At 42.9% G+C, this 24,602-nt stretch overlaps 1 protein-coding gene across 1 annotated transcript in view; it reads left to right on the forward strand.

Moving 5' to 3' along the window:
- ADAMTS12 (ADAM metallopeptidase with thrombospondin type 1 motif 12) overlaps positions 1 to 24,602 on the forward strand; it is a 392,866-nt gene that overhangs the window by 14,484 nt on the left and 353,780 nt on the right. The window lies entirely within an intron of this gene.

The raw sequence follows: 24,602 nt of genomic DNA on the forward strand, positions 1-24,602 counted from the left end.
CACCACAGTTCAAAAGCATCAAGCATCAATTCTGGCTAGTTTATAGTCAGACTGCACACGGACCCTTGGGCTGTGCCTCTGCTTTCTCCTCTGTGGAACGGAGATAATAATAGCCCCCAACTCACAAAGCAGGGGTTGGTAAACTACGGCCCATGGGCCAAACCTAGGCCACCTTTTGTTTTTATAAATAAAGTTTTATTGAAACACAGTATGCCCATGCTTTTGACTTACAACAGCAGAGCTGAGTGGTCAGGATAGGGACTGTGTGGGACTATGAGGCCCCAAATATTTGCTATCTGTGCTTTGCAAGAAAAGTATGTTAATCTCTGTAATACAGGACTGTGAGTATTAAATGCATTTGTATATATAAATATATATATATATAAATCTTAGAAGAGTATCTGGTAAATAATGGACATAATGAATATTGGCTGCTATTATTATTTATGTTTCTAATATACCAAGCACCTGAATGTGTGGTTTATAAGCTTATTGTCCTCTTTACAGCATTACCCACCTCACCACCATTTTGGTTATGTTTTAACAGATGATGAAGTTTGGAGATGTTGAATATCTTTATTGTGCTGTTTTTAATTTCAGCCTACGTCTTTCAGGTGTTCTGTGCTACATCTCAAAATGTGACCAAGTTTGTTTTTCAAAATTTAAACTTTAAAAAAAAAGTGGCCCCTTTGTTCCCCTGTACTTCTAGCAGTGACAGCAGTGACTGCCCCTCTGGCAGAGGCCTGGCAAACAGTGCCTAAGAATGATGTTGAGGTTTTTGTCACACTGGAGTAGGAGTCAGGGGTCAGTACCAATCAAGTGTGCTTAGGGCCCGAATGCAGGAGGAGAGGTGCTGGAGTCCTGGAGCCAGTTGTTGGCAGAGCCTAGGGCATCTGCCTTGGCACTGTGCCAGAACTGGTTTTTGCAAAAACTCCTGAGTGGCATTCGCATTCCTATAGGAGGCGCTCATTTCAGGTTTTCCATCCTTACTGCCTGTTTCTTGGGAATCTTGTTCTTCATAATTTAAGTTTGTTTATCCTGTACCTGTTTGAGTTGGCTTTGCTAGAAAACTGTGGGAAGATTAACATAAAACATTGTTGTTGTTTAGTCATTAAGTCATGCCCAATTCTTTTGGGACCCCATGGACTGTAGTTGACCAGGTTCCTCTGTGCGTGGGATTTCCCAGGTGAAAATACTGGAGAGAGTTTCCATTTCCGTCACCAGGGGATCTTCCTGACCCAGGGATTGAAACTGCATCTCCTGCGTTGGCAGGTGGATTCTTTAGCACTGAGCCATCTGGGAAACCCCATAAAACACTGCATCAGTGTAAATGTCTTGAGAAAGTTCAACTTTCTGAAGGACCTCTGGGGATGAATTGTTTTGTACAGAAAGTAGAAAGTCTTGCTTTGCCGTTTTTTAGTATATCTAGATTTTCATATATAGCCGTGTATCATTTCCCCTTAATTGGATCATAAACAGCACAATAAATTATGCCCTCTTCGTCTCCCTAGGCCTCATTCATTGCTCGGGTGAACTGCAGGATATCTCCTGGCTTCGTGGTCCTCATCTTCTCAGTTTCCTCTAGGTTCATATGATGTTTTCCCTGTGCTCCCTGCTCTCATTTCTATGACACAACCCTGGAAGCCTCAGTGTCACCTGATCTTCCCAGAGTAACAGAAGAAAGAGCCTTTGTTCTAGGAAGACAGGCGCATAAGAGTGAAGTGATCCACAAGACAAGCATGCAAAGGCCACACTGCTCCAGGAAATACTCGTGTGGAACCCACACATAGCAATTAACCATTCCTAAACCATTATTGTGCTCATGAAATTTTAGAAAGTTTAAATACCATTGCCTTTCTGTGCCCTAGAGCCGTTTGGTCTATGACCTCACAGAATCAGTATCACCTGAGATTTCTCCGCTTCACACCCACTGCATCAGAATCTCTGTGGGAGGGCAGAAACCTATATGAGTGTGTTTTAACAACTTTGTGTGTATATGTGTGGGTGTGTGTGTGTGTGTGGGTGTGTGTTTTTGTGCTCAGTTGCTCAGTTTGTCCCACTCTTTTGTGACCCCATGGACTGTAGCCCACCAGTCTCCTCTGTCCATGGGAGTTTTCAGGCATGAACACTGGAGTGAGTTGCCTTTTTCTCCTCCAGGGGAGCTTCCCGACCCGGGAATCCTGCATTGGCAGGTGGATTCTTTACCACTTAAGCCACTGGGGAAGCCCTTGAAGCTTTATTGAGATATAATTCACATACTTAGAATTTACCACTTAATGTGTATAATCCAATGACTTTAAATATATTCACAGGGTTGTGCAGTCATCACTACAATCAATCTTAGAACATTCTCATTAGCCCCCAAAGAAACTGTTAGCAGTCATTCTCCAATCCTCCCATCTCCACTCCTCCTCGGAAACCATGGATCTACTTTTGATCTCTGTTATCTGCTTTATTGAATAATTGATTTATTTGGCTGTGCTGGGTCTTCATTGCAGCTCATGGGCTTCTTCAGTTGCCGCGCGTAGGCTTACTTGCCCTGCAGCTTGTGGGACCTCAGTTTTCTGACCAGGGATCCCACATCTCCTGCATTGGAAGGTGGATTCTTAATCACTGGACCACCAGTGAAATACCTGAAATTTTGATTTAATGAACTCTTCAGGAGACTCTGATGCTCACTAAAGTATGAGTGAGCTAGGCAGTCACTGCTGGGCTACGGCAGTCATTCTTAACCCAGGTGGATCATTAGGATCAATTAAGGAGCTTTTTTTTTTGGATTGAAGTATAATTGATTTACAATACTGTGTTAGTTTCAGATGTCCGGCAGAATGATTCTGTTTTATATATGTATATTTTTCAGATTATTTTTTGTTTAGATTCTTACAAGGTATTAAATATAGTTCCCTGTGCTATATAGTAAATAATTAAGAAGCTTTAAAAAATTACCTATGCCCAACCCCATCTCCCAGATTCTCTGATTTGACTAGTCAGAGGAGAGTGGGGCCCAGATCAGTGTTTTTAAAAGCTCTTTAGGAGAGTCTGATGTACCTTAGGTGTTGCCAACCACTGAATTAGTGTGAGTGGGTGTTAATTAGCAGTACTAGCCAATATTGCTGTAAAGTAGCTGCTCTCCCCAGGATTCTAGTGTGCAGCCAGGATTGAGGACCATTGCCTTCAATTGCTCCCTAATTTCGCCTTGTTTTCTCTAGAGGAAATTGTATATAGTTTAGAATTAAACTTGGGAATAGAAGAGGAGCTTTGCAATTTTTAATGGCCCCAGGGAGCTATGAGAACCACCATGTGGGTCTTTTCAGATTCAGATTCATGTTAAACACAGGAGCACAAAGAAGCAATGTGAACTCATAGACTTACGTGTTGGCTAAGGTGATGGGAAATTTGAGATTCAAATCATTGAATGAGTTTTCCAGGAGAACCAATCCACTGGGATTGTTTAAGAGCTTTTGACACATAATCGGACAATTAGTGGATGGTTATAAAAAAAAAAAAGGCACCAAAAGCCAAATGAGTTTCTTTGGTGAGCACACAAGCTAGCTGGCTTCGGGTTCAGTTGCTTATGCACCATTGTTCAACAACACTCACCTACAGTGGATCTAGTCAAGTTAGTGGTTGGACTTGTGTCTGATTTTTTTGACCAGTTGTCTGGGGGCTGATCTCCAGGGTGTTTCTCTTCCCTTTCACCTAGGGATGACCCCACACTCAGATTCGCAGGATGACCGGCTTAGGATCTGCCAGCTCTAAGCCTCCCCGCACTCCTGAGGACAGAGGTGGCATTTGGGAAGGCTTTCTGATGCAGGAAACCCTCTTTTGTGGAGCAGGACATCTGCTTCTCATTCTTATGGCTCAGGGCTGGCTTATTCTTTGCTTCAGATGTGGTAATCCTAATGTTAGGGGCTGTGTTCCCTTGGAGTTGTCTATAATTTGAGGTTCCTTTAGTCTGCCTTAGAGAAGACTCAGCTGGTTGCAAACTGAAGCCCCAAGAAAGGTCACCCATGACAAGATGGAGATGACCTCCTTCCTGCAGTTAGAATCTTCTCACACGACCCTGGTGCCCATCCTCTTGGAGGCTGCTTGCAGATCAGGTCAGCCCACGTCCTGACTCAGCGACTCTCCCTCTGTCGTCTTCCCCATTTTCACCCTCTATTTGCCCTCAATACTTGTCTAACTTTGAAGTTATGGAACTTGTTTCATTTGAACAGTTTAGTTGATTTGTTTAATTCTGTGTTCTTTGGTGGAGAAACTGTATTCTTTAATCAATTAGATTAGGAATTCATCCTCAATGGGAGGTGTTACCTGTGAGAACCTTGGGGTGGTTTTGGATTTGCAGTTGCCAAGGGTGGTTCAGACGGTAAAGAGTCTGCCTTCAATTCCGGTGACCTGGGTTTGATCCTTGGGTCGGGAAGATCCCCTGGAGAAGGAAATGGCAACTCACTCCAGTATTCTTGCCTGGAGAATGCCATGGATGGAGGAGCCTTCCAGGCTATAGTCTATGAGGTCACAAAGAGTCGGCTACCACTGAGCGACTTCACTTTGCAACTTTGCAAGGGCCCTACAGGATTTGTTGCAGGCTACTTTGTTGTTCATCTTTCAGTTTAGTTTTCTGGACTGGGAGGACAGTGCAGAGTGTTAGGCTCCACACTTATGCATGATGCAGGATTGGGATTCTGTCTCTTCATGGGGTACCCCACTTCCATCAAGGGCTTGAGCTAGGCACCATGATCTGGACTGCATACTGGAGTCAGTAAACAAATACTTTTGATTTTTATTCACAGTCAGGTACAGTATTTCTCAGTTCTTATTAAGGTGAAAACAGTTCTTGGCTCCATCTTAAACCCTAGCCTCAACTCCAGCCCCTGCTAGAGAGTTAAATGCTGATTCCTAATCTGAATAATAGGGTTATTCAGCTTCAACTCCCAGTTAACTCTCTTTCCCTTTCCATTTGGACATATTGAGATTTCCTGTCTTGTTTTGACCTCAACTATGAATTAAAATTATGAGAAGGTATTATTTTTAGTTTTTTTAAAGTTAAACTTTTTATCTTGAGATAGTTGTAGATTAATTTGGTGTTATAAGAACCACTACAGAGAATATTAAAAAGCAGAGACATTACTTTGCCAACAAAGGTCCATCTAGTCAAGGCTGTGCTTTTTCCAGTAGTCATGTATGGATGTGACAATTGGACTATAAACAAAGCTGAGTGCTGAAGAACTGATGGTTTTGACCTGTGGTGTTGGAGAATACTCTTGAGAGTCCCTTGAAGAAGATCAGTCCTAAGTGTTCATTGGAAGGACTGATGTTGAAGCTGAAACTCCAATACTTGGGCCACCTGATGCACAGAGCTGACTAATTTGAAAAGACCCTGATGCTGGGAAAGATTGAGGGCAGGAGGATAAGGGGATGACAGAAAATGAGATGGTTGGATAGCATCACTGACTCAATGGACGTGAGTTTGAGTAGACTCCGGGAGTTGGTGATGGACAGGGAGGCCTGGCACGCCGTGGTCCAGGGGTTGCAGAGTTGGACACGACTAACTGAACTGAACTGAACTGACAGAGAAGTCCCATGTACCCTTTCCCCACTCCCCTGCCGCTGCCCACCACCAACGGTAACATCGTGCAAAATTACTATCCAGTATCACAGACAGGATTGGCAAGTCAAGATGCCCGAGATTATCATCACAACTATCACTCACGTTGCTGTTTCAGACACACTTATTTCATTCCTGCCTCCATCCTTTCCTTAGGTTTTGAAAAGTGAAAGTAAAACTGTTCATTGCTCAGCCGTGTCTGACTCTTTGCCACCCTATGGAATTCTCCAGGCAAGGATACTGGAGTGGGTTGCCATTCACTTTTCCAGGGCATCTTCCTGACCCAAGGATTGAACCTGAGTCTCCTATACTGCAGGTAGATTCTTTACTGTCTGAGCCACTAGGGAAGCCCCCCTATGTTTACATTTTATATTTAAATTCATGATCCATTTTGAGTTAATTTTTGTATAAAGTGTGAGACTTAGTTAAAGGTTCATTTTCTTTCTTTTCTTCCTTCCCTCCTTCCTTCCCCCACTCCCTCCCTTCCTCCTTCCTTCCTTTTTCCTCTTCTTCTCCCCCTACCCCACTTTCCTTACTTTCTCTCTGTTTTTCAAAGTATCATGCCCACTCTGGCCTTATTGTCTTTGCATGGACAGTTTCCTGTCTCCATAGAACACTCTTCTCTCAGTTTTCTACATAGCTGCTCCTTCTTATCTTTCAGATCCCAGCGTGTGGTCTTTCCTGACTGCGCAGTCTAAAGTCTACACTCCTCCAATATTCTATCACATTGCCTAGGTAACCCAGATAATGTAGGTAACCTACAGTACCTGATATTTTCTTCTCTTTTCTGCTTAACTTTTCTTTCCCTCACCCTGTCTTGTTCACACATGTTAAGCTATGTTTCATAATAAGCACTCAGTAAATAGTAGTTGAATGAGTGAAAGTGTTCATTTCATTATTTCATCTTTATACTGCTCCAGGTTTCTGCAGACCTTTCCAGCCTGTGGCTTCACAATGAGATTATAGATCCTTACCTACCCAGGCAATGGTTTAATGCCACTTGTTGAATTCCAGAATTCAATCTGCTTAAATGGTCCCTGTGCCCCTTCTGGTGGGTTCCCAGGGCTCTGGCTCCCCATCATGGCAAGGTGATGTTGCCTCTGCTACAAGGCCCTCCTGGGTCCATCACTCTATAAGTGATGGTGGTGTGGTGACTGCCACCATCATGTTGACTTTGGCAAGTGGATACTGCGGTCAACTTTGCTATTCTCATTCAGGCTTTTCCTTAGTTCTGCAAAACATATCAGAGTCCATACTATAATTTTTATTTATATATTTATTGGCTGTGCTGGATTATCACTGCTTCGTTGTGCAGATTTTTTCTAGCTGCATTGAGCAGGGGCTACTCTTCATTGTGGTGGGTGGACTTGTCACTGCAGTGGCTTCTCTTCTTGGGAAGCCTGGGCTCAGTAGTTGCAGTTCTTGAACTCTAGAGTGTGGTTTCAGTAGTTTTGGCACATGGGCTTAGTTGCTCCTCGGCATGTGGAATCTTTCCAGACTTTTCAGCAAGATTTCTTTAAAGGTTTGCATGCAAAAGGAAGGAAAGTACAAAACAAATAATAACCTAAAACCTCTGCTCACCTTGGTTGTGCTTTGAGCCTAGGCTGAGCTTCAAGAGAATCTCTAATCAAGCCCTTGGCCTTTTGCTGTGTAGCAAGAATTGCCCTGGACTTCCCTGGTGGCCCGGACAGTAAAGAATCTGCCTGCAGTGTGGGAGAATTGGGTTTGATCCATGGATTGGGAAGATGTCCTGGAGAAGGGAATGACTACCCACTCCAGTATTCTTGCCTGGAGAATTCCATAGACAAAGGAGCCAGGCAGGCTATGGCCCATGGGGTTGCAAAGAGTTGAACATGACTGAGTGATGAATACACACACACACACACACACACACGAACCACCCAACACCAGTCTCCAGGGTAAGGGATGCACTGAAACATAGTTTTCTTCTGAGGCCTAGGCCCCAGTCATGAGGCCTCTGAGAAAGGGGGACTTTTCCCCATCTTTGTTTCTAGTTCTTCTTTCTAGAAGTTTCTTTCAAAGAATAGAAAAGAAGAGAATAGATATTCTTTTTCAAAGAATATCTAGTGTCTTCAGGGAAATTCCCAACATAAAAGTGCTATAGGGTCCCATCAGGCAGTTTGTGTTACAAACCCTAAAAGATACCCCATCTAGGGGACTCAGGGCTGGAACCTAGCTCAGGCTCTTCCAGCTAAACCATGTCCTGGCTCTAGGAGGAAGAGGGGTCTTTTTATAATCCCTTTAGCCAAAGAGGAGCATCTTTTTGTACTTAGCTTTAGATGAGGTGACTTTTAAATTCATTTGTCTCAAGGGGGCATCTGTTAACATTTCATCTGCCTCTCTTGCAATCGACCTCTCTTGCAATGTGCACAAACATGTTCTCTGCAGTAGTTCCAGAGCCCTTCTCCCATAGGACTTAACTCTGCAGACTTCAGGTGACAGTCACAGGAGAACACACCCATTCATCTTCAGCATGTTTCCCAAAGCCTGAGGTGTTCAGTTTCAAATAACAGTGTGGAGAGTTGGGGGCTGTGTGCATTAGAAACAGATCTTTTTCAACTGAGCTACAGTAAGTCCTGACTGAGTGCCTTTCCCAGTCTCCCCTTTGATTCAAGGTGAAGAACAAGCCTGTCTTATTGCCTGAAACTCTGGAGTCTTTGCTTCTAACCTCCAGTGAACAACAGCTTAAGCTGGAACACAAGGGAGGGGTCTTCTCATGAAGAAACAATTCCATGAAGGGTCAGTTCCTGTCAATATATGCAGAGAAAAAACATGGCTCTGTAAAGACACCCAAAACAGTGAAATATTTCTGCTGAGATAAGTAACCCACGAGCTGCGTTTGAAGGCATCCTTTTCATTCTTTGTTTAGCCATCTTCACATCGAAGTGAAAGGATTTTAATCTTTGTCCCTAGAACAAATGGAAAAGATACTCTGAAAAGAAATTCAATCTTTGGATGCAGGACAGTATGAAACTTTGGAATTGTTTTCCAGCTTCTAACCAGCCAGGTATCAGCTTTTTTGCTAGAAAGTGCTGTTACAGTAATTTTAACAATTTAAATTTTGTTAGGTTCTAATGTTCAAAGACATTACTTTGCCAACAAAGTTCTGTCTAGTCAAAGCTATGGTTTTTCTAGTAGTCATGTATGGATGTGAGAGTTTGACTATAAAGAAAGCTGATCGCCAAAGAATTGATGCTTTTGAATTGTGTTATTGGAGAAGACTCTTGAGAGTCCCTTGGACTGCAAGGAGATCCAACCAGCCCATCCTAAAGGAGATCAGTCCAGGCTGTTCATTGGAAAAACTGAAGGTTCAGTTTCAGCTGAAGCTGAAACTCCAATACTTTGGCCACATGATGCGAAGAGCTGACTCATTTGAAAAGACCCTGATGCTGGGAAAGATTGAAAGCAAGAAGAGAAGGGGATGACAGAGGATGAGATGATTGGATGGCATCACCGACTCAATGGACATGAGTTTGAGTAAGCTCCAGGAATTGGTGATGGACAGGGAGGACTGGCCTGCTGCAGTCCATTGGGTTGCAGAGTTGGACACGACTGAGTGACTGAACTGACTGAATGTTCAAAAATGTGAAAATTAAGTGTTCCTTGCATTTTGCTATGTGAATGCTACAAATGAGGTTAGTGGTGTTTAAGAATCTCTGCTTTATGATGGTGTGTCTACTGAGAAGTGCTTTATACTACATCACTTACTCCCTCAAGTGCCGTTGAGTTCTTGGCCCAGATGAAAAGTCCTAGTGATTCTTTGCTCTACAACCAAAAAATGTAACTGTTTCTGCCTTCGTGTTCTTGGACCGCGGCTGAAGCCTGGGGTGCTGGAGCTGAGGAATGAAACCCGTTGGCAGAGCTGTGTGGGAAAACTTCCTCAGCGTGGCTTCTTGCCTGCTTCACCATGCGGAACTTGGTGGCTCATATGCAGAAAGCACGCATTTGAGTTGCAGGATGCCTGTGTGTCAGAGTCTGTTATTCCTTGCCAGGGGGAGGGACAGAAATGTTCTGTGTATCTCCTGACTCTGCTCCCAGGCTGAGGAATTCTCCATGACCCCTGACCTTTGGGGGTTGCCTGATAAGACCCATGCTTACTCAGATATGAGACTTTGGAGTGGGGCCCCTGGCTGGTGGGAGAGTCCTTTCATCACTATTAATGCTTTATGTTACAGGCTTATAAACATGAGCATTTCTTTCCCTCCCTTCTCTCCCTTTTTGTCTTTCTGCTTACTTTTCAGTTCATCAGGTTCATTTTGTGACTCCCCAGCTTGATAGACTGAAAGTGGGAGAGAGACCTGAAGAATCAGTAGTTCAAGAAACAGTGATCATGAATCACTTCTTCCCTATGGTCCAGGCATTGTGCAGGAGAGAAATGACCATCAGCTGTGATGGGAGATGAGTGCCTGGATGTTCTGTTTATTATCAGGTCAATTACTTGGCTCATGGTCCACACAAATACCGTGTAGAGACGTTACCCGCCTCTTCTTTGGAGACTTGACTTTGAATCTCATTTCTGTTTTCATTACAGAAACTGAAGACTGGGTGTCCAGCGTTTCTCATGAGATGTTTACATATTAATATTTATCTTCTTTCTTTTTGATCTAGCATGACTCTTAGGTTCATGGAACTTAAATATTAGCTTTCAGAAAGATCTGGTTTCCTTCAAAAATATCTCCATTGATTGACAGATATTAATAAGAATTTTGAGAAATGAGAAAACAGGAGGCCTGGGTTTTAGGCTTTGTAATTGAAAAAATGTTTTACTTGACTTTTGGAGATGGTCATTCAGTATGAGAGGACCGATTTATTTTTAACCACCAGATAACTCATGTCAGAGAGACACAGCCAGGTTGGGGGTGATGGCATATTTTTCACATGGAGCAATCTCACTGATTTGGGAGTCAGAGGAACTGAGATCAATGCTTACTAACCATGTGACCTTAGATGTGATCCTTTGCCTCTTTGGGTCTCTTGTTTGAGTCGACTGTGGCCTATGGACAGCAGAGTGAGCACCACCTGGGAGCTTGTTAGAAAGGCAGATTCTTAGCTCCTACCCCTCATCTGCTGAAACAGAACATAAACTTTAACAGGCGTCTCATGGAATTTGCATGTGCATTAAAATCTGACAAGCACTGGCCTGTCAAACCCAGAGACCTTAATTCTTCTTGAGTTCATTCTTTTACAAATTACATCCTTTTGTCAAATTGTTTGCTCAGATGCCTAATGATGCATAGATGTAGTCGGGGCTGGAGGACGCTGCTATTCTAATCAGTGTTGATGACTCAAAGGGTATAAGAGGAATCTTAGATGCTGTGATATAACAGAAAAAGATGGAAAAGATACATGGCCCTTGGATGCCAGGTAGGATGGGTTATTGTGGTCAGGTGTACCCATTGTCATCATTTGCTGCTCTTCTGTTCTCTGCAGTCTTTTGTTATGTTAGAGTCCATGGACAGCTTCCGGTGATTCTCAGGCTCTTTCGTTCTCATCTCTCTGGTGTGTGTGCTAAGTAGCAGTCTCTTGCTTCCATATTTCATCTAGGCTGTTGAGAAGAGAAAAGCTTTCTGGGCCTCGGAAACCTGAGGGAAATAATAATAACCAACACTGTTCTGACTTTCATCCCCTTCCCAAAGAGATGGAGACTTGCTGATGCTACATTTCAGAATGGGTTCAGAATGAGAAGATCTTGATGTTTATAAATGTTCCCTTATGAGATTGTAAGTGTGGCATTTTCCAGAATATTCATGAAAGTCTAGGTATAAAAGGCAAAGCAAGAATGGGGCTCCCTTCTCAGCTCTGGGAGGACACTGCCCATGCAGACAGGACTGCTTATAATAGTGCCCCTGCCCGCTCAGACCACAGGGATGGGAGACATGACCTCTGCTCCTGGGCTGGGCCACCTTACTATCATTAAATTCTAATCTTTGACTGAATACATTGGGGCCTGAGAGAAAGTGCACATATGTTTCTTTTTCCACTTTTCCATAACCATTTGTTAGTACCAGGATGTCCTGTTTGCCTTCTTCATGGATTATACCTGGTTATCTGCTTTTAAGGCTTTTCAAATAGTTTAGCACTGAAAATCTTCCGCTAAACAAACACATTAAAAAAAAAAAAAAAGACCTGAGATTTCCCAATAGTGTGTGTTGTTGGATTTGCTGATTTCCCTGCTTGAGATAAGCCAGGAGTTCACTTAGAGTGACTTTCCTACGCCAGTGTCTCCTTCCAGACCACACATCCTCACTGCGATCCCTTCAAGGCTTTGCAGTGAAACTGGCCGGGAGGACACTGAGCTATTCTGAGAAACTGATTTATCAGTTACAAAAGTTCATACTAAGCAGTCCCATTTCGTGTCATTGACTCACCCCTTCACCAGGCCCTGACTACCCGCCACCCTGTTTACAGACAGATTTTTCTCTGGAAATTTTTTCCTCACTTGCTTTCTGCTTTGGTCCCAAGGAATGAGTCACACAATTCAAAAAGGCACAGCTTCCAGCCTCTGACTAAGTCATCAGATAGCACTACTTTCCTTCCACGCAGGCTTCCTTTCTTCTAACAAGTTTTTTTTTTTTTTTTAAAGTTTACAACTGAACTTCTCTCTTTGCGATCCTCCAACATTCTTGGCTTATCTCTAAGGACCAATTTTCTCCCCCAGTTGTGGGTTTTCTGGGCTCTCTCTTTGGCTTTTCTTTTTCTTATAATTTTTATTTTTATAATTTTTAAAAGCACGTCTGCAGAACAAACACACAAGTTTGAGCTGTTTGTTCAATAAGGCTTATTTAACTTATGAGACATGTGTATATAGAACTTTGAAAATAATTTATATATTTCAAATATCCATTGATACTTTATCTAATTTTAAATATACATAACTCATATAATTTATATAACAAGTTATTTAACTTATTTATATAAATTTCTTTCCTCTTTTCTAACCTCTATGTAGCTTGATATGGAAAGAACACTGCAAATGATCTGCTCATAGAGTTTCCAGACAACTTGGTGTTCATTGCAAATACAGGAGCAGACTGTGTGTGTGTGTCTTACGAGTGGGGCAGAGAGTTGTTGTTCAGTCTCAAAGATGTGTCTGACTCTTTGAGACCCCATGGATTGCAGCATACCCGTCTCTTCTATCTTCCATTGTTTCCTGGAGTTTGCTCAAATTCATGTCCATTGAGTCAGTGATGCTGTCTAACCATCTCATCCTCTGCTGCTCCTTTCTCCTTTTGCCTCCAATTTTTCCCAGTATCAGGGTCTTTTCCAATGGGTCAGCTCTTCACATCAGGTGGCCAAAGTATTGGAGTTTCAACTTCAGCATCAGTCCTTCCAATGAACACTCAGGACTGATATCCTTTAAGATTGACTGGTTTGACTTCCTTGCAGTCCAAGGGACTCTTAAGAGCCTTCTCCTGCACCACAATTTGAAAGTATCAATTGTTTGGCACTCAGCCTTCTTTCATAGTCCAACTCTCACATCCATACATGACTACTGGTAAAACCATAGCCTTGACTATCTGGACCTTTGTCAGCAAAATGATGTCTCTATCTTTCAATACACTATCTAGATTTGTCTTCTCCAGTGGCATGATGCCTAATATGCCACAGGCATATTAGGCATCTACCAACTTGGGGAGTTCATCTTTCAGTGTTATATCTTTTTCATACTGTTCATGGGGTTCTCAAGGCAAGAATACTGAATGGTTTGCCATTCCCTTCTCCAGTGGGAGAAGTGTACAGGAGACAGTGATGAGGACCATCCCCAAGAAAAAGAAATGCAAAAAAGGCAAAATGGTTGTCTGAAGAAGCCTTACAAAGAGCTGAGAAAAGAAGTGAAAGGCAAAGGAGAAAAGGAAAGATACACCCATTTGAATGCAGAGTTCCAAAGAATAGCAAGGAGAGATAAGAAAGCCTTCCTCAGTGATCAGTGCAAAGAAGTAGAGGAAAACATCAGAATGGGAAAGACTAGAGATCTCTTCAAGAAAATTAGAGATACCAAGGGAACATTTCATGCAAAGATGAGCACAATAAAGGACAGAAATGGTATGGACCTAACAGAAGCAGAAGATATTAAGAAGAGGTGGCAAGAATATAGAAGAACTATACAGAAAAGATCTTCATGATCTAGATAACCACAATGGTGTGATCACTAACCTAGAGCCAGACATCCTAGAATGCAAAGTCAAGTGGGCCTTAGGAAACATCACTACGAACAAAGCTAGAGGAGGTTATGAAATTCCAGTTGAGTTATTTCAAATTTTAAAAGATGATGCTGTGAAAGTGCTGTACTCAATATGCCAGCAAATCTGGAAAATGCAACAGTGGCCACAGGACTGGAAAAGATCAGTTTTCATTTCAATCCCAAAGAAAGGCAATGCCAAACAATGTTGAAACTACCACATGATTGCACTCATCTCACATGCTGGTAAACTAATGCCCAAAATTCTCCAAGCCAGGCTTCAACAGTACGTGAACCGTGAACTTCCAGATGTTCAAGCTGGTTTTAGAAAAGACAGAGGAACCAGAGATCAAATTGCCAACATCCCTTGGATCGTTGAAAAAGCACAAGAGTTCCAGAAAAATATCTACTTCTGCTTTATTGATTATACCAAAGCCTTTTACTGTGTCAATCACAGAAAACTGGAAAATTCTGAAAGAGATGGGAATACTAGACCAGCTTACCTGCCCCCTGAGAAATCTGTATGCAGGTCAAGAAGCAACAGTTAGAACTGAACATAGAACAACAGTCTGGTTCCAAATAGGAAAAGGAGTACCTCAAGGCTATATATTGTCACCCTGATTATTTAACTTATATGCAGAGTACATCATGAGAAATGCTGGGCTGGAAGAAGCACGAGCTGGAATCAAGATTGCCGGGAGAAATATCAATAACCTCAGATATGCAGATGACACCACCCTTATGGCAGAAACTGAAGAGGAACTAAAGAACCTCTTAATGAAAGTGAAAGAGGAGAGTGAAAAAGATGGCTTAAAACTCAACATTCAAAAAACTAAGATCATGGTATCTGGTCCCATCACTTCATGGTAAATAGATGGAGAAATGATGGAAACAGTGACAGACTTTGTTTTTTTGGGCTCCAAAATTACTGCAGATGGTGACTGCAGCCATGAAATTAAAAGACGCTTCCTCCTTGGAAGAAAAGCTATGACCAACTTAAACAGCATATTAATGTATACCTGTGGCGGATTCATTTTGATATTTGGCAAAACTAATACAATTATGTAAAGTTTAAAAATAAAATAAAATTAAAAAAAAAAGTAGAGACATTACTTTGCCAACAAAGATCTGTCTAGTCAAAGCTATGGTTTTTCTGATAGTCATGTATGGATGTGGGAGTTGGACTATAAAGAAAGCTGAGCACTGAAGACTTTATGCTTTTGAAGTGTGGTGTTGGAGAAGACTCTTGAGAGTTCCTTCGACTGCAAGGAGATCAAATCAGCCAGTCCTACAGGAAATCAGTCCTAAATATTCATTGGAAGGACTGATGCTGAAGCTGAAGCTCCAATACTTTGACTACCTGATGAAAATAACTGACTCAGTGAAAAAGACTCTGATGCTGGGAAAGATTAAAGGCAGGAGGAGAAGGGGACAACAGAGGCTAAGATGGTTGGATGGTATCACTGACTCGATGGACATGAGTTTGAGCAAGCTCTGGGAGTTGGTGATGGACAGGGAAGTCTGGCATGCTACAGTCCATGAGGTCGAAAAGAGTCGGACACGACTGAGCTACTGAACTGAACTGATGTAGGTTTGTCATAGCTTTCCTTCCAAGGAGCAAACATCTTTTAATTTCACAGTTGCAGTCACTGTCTGCAGTGATTTTGGAGCCCAAGAGAATAAAAACTGTCACTGCTTCCATGATTCCCCCTTCTATTTGACATGAAGTGATGGGACCAGATGCCATGATCTTAATTTTCTTTAATGCTGAGTTTCAAGCCAGCTTTTTCACTCTCCTCTTTCACCTACATCAAAAGGCTCTTTACTTCCCCTTCACTTTCTGCCATTAGAGTGATATCATCTGCATATCTGAGGTTGTTGATATTTCTCCTGGAAGCCTGGATTCCATCATGTGCTTCATCCAGCCTGGCATTTCGCATGATGTACTCTGCATTTAAGTTAAGTAAGCGGAGTGACAATATACAGCCTTGTCGTACTCCCTTCCCAATCTTGAACCAGTCAGTTGTTCCATGTCCGGTTCAAACTGTTGTTCCTTGACCTGCCTACAGATTTCTCAGGAGGCAGGTCAGGTGGTCTGGTATTCCCATCTCTTTGAGAATTTCCCACAGTTTGTTGATAAGATGTCCACAGAAATGGATTTGTATCTAAAGCTCTGGTTCAGAATATGGATGAAATCACAGTGACAACTATAGGTGAAGATGTAAAAGATCCTCGATCGTCATTTGTTTGAAATGGCACTAGAGCAGGGAGCATGTCTGAACCTGGAGGATGGATGGAAGGCACTCATCCAGTTTCTCTTCTGACTAGTTTCCCTTCCCTTTCTCTCTGGAAGATTGTGATGCCATTTGCCTTGTCCAATGAACGGGAAAGGATTTGAGACCTACTGATAAATGCTTTACATCCCTTTTCTGGAAAAGATTCAGTTTTTTTAAACTAGTTAATTCTGTTTCCATTCAACTGTTTTAATAAAGAGATGCAAGTCTGATAAATGGATTGTTCTTCCCTTTTAATTCAACCTCTAGCCCAGCCCATTGTGATTTAGGTTTATAGAGAATATTATTTTTTTATTAATCAAAAGCTTTGGACTTGGAGTTGAGAAACCTGTACTTTATGCCTCACTGCTCCTAGTTCTCAGGAGTTCTGAGGCAAGTCCCTTAATACACCACAGTCCAAGCTTCCTTGTCTGTGAAATGAAGGCTGAACAATTTCCAGGGTCTCATGGAATTCAGCACTGCTGACACTGTGAGCAGTCTGTGGCCAAGGTACTTCCCATCGTTAATGTACCATTGTTTACCAATGCAGGGTTCATCCGTGGTGTCTCAAATGGTAAGATTTCCTTCTTTTTAAAGGCTGAATACTATTCCATGGTGGTGTGTGTGTGTGTGTGTATTTCATATTTTCTTTGTCTGTTATCTGTTGATGAACATTTGGTTATTTTCATGTTTCTGCTTTTGTGAATAATGCTGTGATGAATGTGGGAGTGCAGATAGCTCATTGTGATCCTGATTTCAATTCTTCTGAATATCTACCCAGAAGTGGCACTGGTGGATTGTATGGTAGTTCTCCTTTTAAGTTTTTATGAAATATCCATACTCTTTTCCAAAGCAGGGGCACTGTTTCACATTCCCACCCACAGTGGATAAGGGTTCAGTTTCTCCACATCCTCCTCAACCTTGTCAGCTTTTCTTTTTTACTCCCCATGTTGTACAACACATTCTTTTTTTTAATATTTATTTGGCTGTGCTGGGTCTTGAGGCACACAGGATCTTAGTTCCTGGGCTAGGGATTGCACTCACATGCCCTGCATTGCAAGGTGGATTCTCAACCACTGGGCCACCAGGGAAGTCCTAACTTTTTTTTTTTTTTTTGCTAATAGCCATTCTGACAGGTTTGAGTTGATACCTCACTGAGGTTTTGATTTGCATTTCCCTGATGATTAATGATGTTGAACATCTTCTTATATACCCTTTGGCTATTCGTAGTCTTCCTTTAAATGTTAAATAGTATAAGCTATCAGTCAGTCTTAAGAAGGAAGGGAATTCTTACTGTAGATTTTTAAAGGCTTAGTGTCTCTGTGGAGAAGTTGTATGTAAATTGGGCACTGTGGAATTTCCAGAAGAGAGCAGGAGGCTTGTGGCATAGCTCTGAACTTGGAGCTGGAAGATCTGGATTTTAAGCCTGTGACTATAGCTTGCTTCAGGGAGTGTGCAATAAAGCATCTGTTGACTGTTTTCTCTAAGTTCTCTCTGCATTTTGTCAAAGTCTACCTTGGGAATATTCCACAGCGAATGCTTACATGGAAAAGTGCAAATATCAGCATTTACTGCTACCACTAATAAATGTCTGTAGCATAAGAAGGATGTCGGTGTGCCTAGCTGTTGGTATTAGATATTAGATAACTAATTGCAAACATAATTGGGATGTTGGTAAGTGCTATGAATGCTACAGGAGCATATAAAATAGGGACCCAGTAAGGTCTGGGATTTGGGAGAAGGCTTTTGGAGAAGATAATTTTTGATCTGAGTTTGAAGGACAAATGTGATAAAAGGAAGAGAGCATTTCTGGAACATGTGAACAGGTCATGGAGCAGGAAATATGCAAGGAAGCACCTTGGAGGAACTGAAGAAAACAGTGTAAAGCGGAAAGTTTTTCTACTCTCCCTAATTAATAAATATTTAGGGGGAAAGGACTTTGAAAATATGTAAACATGCTCTTTCTCATAGACATTCATTTATTGATGTTAGTATGAACGTGCATCCTAATACATCATTATTTATTGTGTTGCTCATGTATCTCAATTTGGTCAGTGGAAGTCCTTCAGCCCGGCATCTGTGTCCTTTTTTTTTTTTAATTTTATTTTATTTTTAAACTTTACATAATTGTATTAGTTTTGCCAAATATCAAAATGAATCCGCCACAGGTATACATGTGTTCCCCATCCTGAGCCCTCCTCCCTCCTCCCTCCGCATACCATCCCTCTGGGCCGTCCCAGTGCACTAGCCCCAAGCATCCAGTATCGTGCATCAAACCTGGCCTGGCGTCTCGTTTCATACATGATATTTTACATGTTTCAATGCCATTCTCCCAAATCTTCCCACCCTCTGCCTCTCCCACAGAGTCCATAAGACTGTTCTATACATCAGTGTCTCTGTCCTTTTGACCTGATCTATCACTATTTGAGCAACTCTGTTGCTCAACTCTGTTGTTTTCGGGTACGGTAAGATATTCTAGACTTATCTTGTACTTTCCTAGCTCTAGAATCAGCCATTACTTCAGGGAACTTTTTCTCCCTTTCCTGAAAATGGTACATAGAAGCAAAGATCTGGACATTAGATGTGCTCACTGCTATTGGGTGTTACTCTTCCAGGTCCACTGAATGGAATAGGTGAGTCTGCATAGATACACACATGTAAATCAAAACACAGTCACATCTGTAGCTATTAGTATATTTATCTGTACATTTAGAAGATTATGAATTTATACTAATAAATTCAATTCCAGTTCAACAACATAAGACTCATTCTTGTTTTCTCTCTTTACAAATTTGTAAACTGTCTTCTCTGACAGTGACAAAACTAGTTCCCGTTATTCTTAGTATATTTAGTCATTTGATGAGCCCCCTATTTATAACCAATATTCCACTGCTGTTATGGCTACAGCCACCTCCTTTCTTGTGTAGATGCTGACTGAATTGGGCTCCTCCATCCCATGCTAGTGACCCGCCCAGATGCCTCATGTGAGTGCCCTCCTCACCCTACTTGGGCTCCAACCATCATGCCTGCCCACTATTGATTCCCTAGCTAGCCTGTCTCCCTCTGGGGTTGTCACTGTTCTCTGTTTCGGCTCTGACACCCAGCACTGTACCACTTTCCCATCAACCTGGATGCCTGTTCCCTTTGTCTGGGTTCTAGGTTCTGTTGCCCTGCATCACACATCCATCCTGTGCCTGTTTTCTTTTTCACTCTGCTCCATTCCCACCTCTGCTCTTCTCATACCTTCAGTCTCCTGACCCTAGTCCTGCAGTTGCTTACTTCACTTTACCCTACTTTTGAGCTATCAAACTGAGTTGTTTAGGAAGAGAAAAGTAGAGAGAGACTAGGGAGAGGGAAGGCACATTGTCTGTAATTTGACCATGTTTGTCCCAGTGGCCACCAAATACCTGTCCAATTCAGATATTCTGCGCCCCCAAGCTGGGTTGGTGACAGATTTCCAGTTCTTCCCTGGTATTTCTTGTGTGCCTGCCTTCAAGTGTGGTTGTGTCCTTGGTAGCTGTCCTGGCCTTTGTTTCCATCATTAGTGTTCACATCTCACTGTTACACTAGCTATTGTTGTTACACCCACCATCCTGTTATCTTGGGGTCTTCTGTCTTTATATGAATCATCTGCAGGGTGTCTCCACCAACTGTTATATGACTAAGTTCCCCCAGTATCCAGAACTATGCCTGCTTCCTATTTCCCTGTGTTTTTCCAGCCACCTCTGGAGTTTTCTCAATTGTTCTTTATGAAGCATTGTGGATATAAAGTAACTTTTAATTTTATTAACATTAATTTTAATAAATTAACAAAAATAATATATAATAATAATATTAAATTAATAAAAATTTAATAATATTATTAAATATTTAGTGTGAAGAGCTGTTTAAAATCACAGTGTGGACAACTCCTGTTTTAAACTGCTTTTGCTCTAAAAAGCTTCTTTGTTAACCCTCCCTTTGAGGCTAGATGCAAACCTAGTTTACCTATAGGGGAGCCATCCCCAAGTGAGTTCTATTTGACCTTCAACTCAGCTGTATAACTTGAAATATACCCCAAAGTATAGCACCCTGCTGCTGCTGCTGCTGCTGCTGCTAAGTCGCTTCAGTCGTGTCCGACTCTGTGCAACCCCAGAGACAGCAGCCCACCAGGCTCCCCCGTACCCGGGATTCACCAGGCTCCCCCGTACCTGGGATTCTCCAGGCAAGAATACTGGAGTGGGTTGCCATTTCCTTCTCCCATGCATGAAAGTGAAAAGTGAAAGTGAAGTCGCTCAGTCATGTCTGACTCTAGCGACCCCATGGACTGCAGCCTACCAGACTCCTCCGTCCATGGGATTTTCCAGGCAAAAGTACTGGAGTGGGGTGCCATTATGTAAACATTGAAAAGGAAGAATGGGAATCAATGAAAGGAAATTGAGATTGAAAGGGCACGTGGAAAACACATTTCACTTCTGTGCTCATTACACAGGATTTTCTCTCTGTTGTGAGTTACAGACGAACCTGTATCCCTAGATGCCCTAACAACACAAAATCATAATCCTTTTGTTCTGGTGATTGAGAAGCACTGCTGAGAGATGGTTGAAGGGGTGTGACAGGGTTATCTGATGCATAGATGTTGTTAATTCTGTTCACCTGGTTATCCAGGTGTGTGAGATCACGGGGTCAGGAAGGATGTGGGGTTAAGAGGAAAATGAAGAGGTGTGTCAGGGCCTAAAAATCTTAGGTATGCATAACAGTGATGTGGGGAGGGCAGAAACCCCAGTGTATTACACGGTAGAGTGAATGGGAGGAAATTAAGCTCCAAATTCTTTTTAAAGAAAAAGAAGAATACAGGTCACTGGATGGAGAGGAAGCAAGGGTTATGTGTGAGCTGACTTTCTCTTTTTGGAAGTTGGGAGGGGCTTGAGAGAAGGCACTGAGAGCCTCTCACTACACAGAGAGAGGACCACCGATGAAACAGGGACCCTGAAGAGCAAGGGGGTCCAAGACTCGGACGCAGTGAGAAGACAACTTTGCCTTGGATGGGAATTTTTTTAATTGTAAGTCCCCCCCACTCCACATTTTAAAGTTTTTTTTTTTTTTTTTTAAACGACTTTTTGAGGGTGTCTGTGGTTTTGTATATTTCTAGCTGAGAGAAAATAATGCCAGGGCCTCGGGCGTGGATGGGGGTGTTGGCGTGGATCTCGGGCACATGGCCTGCGCCCAGGCAGCAGCAGGTCACTGATGTGCAGGCTGCACCCCCACAGCCTTGGAGACGCCCCCCTTGAAGCTGAACCCTCCTAACTTCCGCAGAGCTCGTGAGTACATGGCTGCGTAGGTCTCTGCGCTCCGCCTGCTGCTTTCCTGAGGACGGCAGAAGTCCATCTCAGCTGGCTGCTCCAGAGCTGACCTCTTCAGGGTGTGCTCGAGCGGCTGCGCCGGGTGGGAGGCTGCACCCTTCTGGCCACAGCACCGGTTCCCGCAGATCCTGGGCCCCTGACAGACATCTGGGGGCTGTCCTAACCTGAACCGAGTCCTTCCACTGCTGCTGCACCTTCATTTTGATCTCCAGGGCAAAGAGCTGCTTGGTCTAGTAGGTGGGGTTTGGGAGTGGGGAGCCCAGGAAGGCATTGGGCTCCCTACTCCGCGTTCCCTCCGCGTGCACCGCTGGAGGCAAGTTAGTCCGGAGGCTGGCGTGAAGCCCATGAAGTTGACCCGATGCTGCTTTTCGAAGGCAATGTACCGATCCCTGTTCACGGGGCGCAGCTAAGGTGCAAGCGTGTCCACGGGCAGGCAGAGCATATTCAGGACAAGGGCTTGGTTTGGGTGGATGGGGAGATGCTGGATGCCAATGTCAGATCTGTTCTGCTAACACAAGGAGGATAAGGGTGAAGCTGCAGAAAAGTGTGAGGTTAGGGTTCACAAAGTAAAGGGAACTCCAGCAGTGTCCCGAGCTTCTGAACTCTGGGATATCAGGGCTCTGAATTTCAGGACCTGCCTGAGAAGTCTAGAGTTCCCCTTGACAATCCAGGACTGACTTATAAACCAAGAGATTGTGCTGAAGGCTGGTCTCAGAGATTGGGCAAACATTCCAGGACCAGGCCTGCAGGCAGCTCAGCTTAGAAGACGTGGGAGTTTCTAGCCTCCTGAATCTTTGCGTTAAACTGCAGGCCTTGGTAGCTTGGGGCCTGAGGCTGATACACAGGCTAGATCAGAAATGGGACAGAGGCTGCATCTGTGGGCTGAAGATCATTCCTACAACTATTGGTTGGCCTTGGGGATACAGGGTCTTAGTGTGGCAGAGGACCAAGGTGGGAGGAAGACTGCTGCATTCCTAAGGTCTTGAGCAGAGAGCTGATACTGTGATTGCTAGGACAGTTACTGTTAACCTAGTCCAAGCTCGATCTGCTCGCTGCAGAAGGAGCCAATGAATCCAGGAGACAAAGTCTTGAGGCAAGGAATACAACTTTTTTTGGAAAGTTGGCTGACGGAGAAGATGGCAGACTAATTTCTCAAAATAACCATTCTATCGATGTCTGGATGCCAGGTTCTTTTATGGATTAGATTGGGGAGAGGTGTGGAAAACAAAGTGAGAAGACCATTTAATTCTTGCAGCTATCTCCTAGAATGGCAAGCCTCAGACAGGACTATGTATTAATTTCTTTATTCCTGTAATCTACAGGTGGATCGGGTTATGAACAAAGGCACTTTAGCTTAACAGGCAGAGGGGCAGGATTCTCTGAGGCAGGCCATTATGTATGATTATAATAACTAAAATGACAAAAGGAAAAAAAGCAAACAAACAAGGCTTAAAGTTAAAGAAACAGATCTAGCATGAACGAGTCAAAATTGACTCTTCCCTGTAACATTACGAGATGAACCCTACTCTAGATGCTTTATTTCATTTAACTTCAACTATAATTTCCTGGAGAATCCCATGGACAGAGGAGCCTGGCAGGCTACAGTCCATGGGGATGCAAAGAGTTGCCACACACACACAAATCTATGAGGTGGTACTATAGTATTCTCCACTCTACAGAAGCAAAAATTGAGACAAAGAAAAGTTAAGGAAGTTGAATTTTTGCATCTAGTAAGCAGCTGAGTGAACTCAGGTTGTTGGGTTTCTGATTCTGAGCTCTTAGAATGCCACGTGAACCATGGTCAGTTCACAAGTAGGGTGAAGAAATGGAGGCAGGGGAGTGGGTAGGAAACCTGCCTGTTCACAGCTAGTGAGAAGATAGGAATCTGAACACTGCAGGGGACCCTAGAGTCTGAGCATTGTTATTTCTTAAATTAAGCTCTTATAAAGATGGAGGTGAAGAAAGAAAAAGAATAAAATAGGCTGTGCTAATCTTTTGAGTTCCGGACCTGGGTCACACTGCTTTTGTAAAGCTTTAGAGAAAATGCATTAAGTGAACACCTTCCCGGGGCATGTACTCCTTCATCAAAGTTTAGCCTCTTTCTGCAAATAGTACACACTTAGGATCTATCCAGGAATGTCAGTGAATGGGGACCTTGGCGGTAGCTTAGAGAATAATCTTTTCATCAAAATACATTTAGAAAAATAGCTTTGAATTCTTTGATGCCAAAGCCATCTTTGTTTTGTAGCATCTTTCTCCCCCACAGCTAGTCACTTTATTCGACCCTATTGAAACACAGAGAATTTTCTTCTTCCCATTTCATGAAAGTACCAAGCAAAATCCTGTGGTGTATTTATAGTGAACATAAAAGGATGGACAAAAGCAGGGGAGCAGGGCTAAGTTATTATGCTTTTACTGCTTGTGTTTCAGTGAACAACTCCATACAACTTTTTTTCAGTGATCAAGATGGTGGAGATAGGGGCAAGTGAGCACAGTATTAACAGGATTTTTGAAGTGCCAGGTAGACAAACCTAGGAAGTGAGAAGCTTGACCTCAGTGGGAACCAAGCAAGGATGCCCCTGTTCAGTCTGCTTCCCTCAGTGTGGAGTGCAGACCCCTGTTCTCTTAATCCCTCCCAGGGTTGGAGCCAGGAGTGCCAGCCACACATCAAGGAGGCTGTCCTGAGATTCTCTAAAGAAAGGACTGCATTTTGTCTCAGTGTGATCCAGTAATGTGTAGACTTGAGAAGTATAAGTTGCTCAGTCGTGTCCAACTCTTTGCAACCCCACAAACTGTAACCCACCAGGCTCTTCTGTCCATGGGATTCTCCAGGCAAGAATAATGGAGTGGGTTGCCATTGCCTTCTACCAGGGATCTTCCTGACCCAGGGACTGAACCAGGTCTCCTGCATTACAGGCAGATTCTTTATCATCTGAGCCACCAGGAATGGCTTAGAGGGGCACGTGCCCATTAGTTCAACTGTCAAACATCTAATGAGAGCAGGCAGCAAAATTCTGATCTAAATCAAGGTTAGCCTACACCACCTGCATATGGGTTAGTAGATACTTGAAATTTACAATAAAAGATCTCCGCTAACAAATAACTCACCCTTCTGACCAGGCTTCAATCTAACTTAATCTTTACTAGAAACTTATAAGATAAATATTATTACCACCTGCCAT

This window comes from Bos indicus, chromosome 20 (genome assembly GCF_029378745.1).
Source record: "Bos indicus isolate NIAB-ARS_2022 breed Sahiwal x Tharparkar chromosome 20, NIAB-ARS_B.indTharparkar_mat_pri_1.0, whole genome shotgun sequence".
NCBI classification, from domain to species: Eukaryota; Metazoa; Chordata; class Mammalia; order Artiodactyla; family Bovidae; genus Bos; species Bos indicus.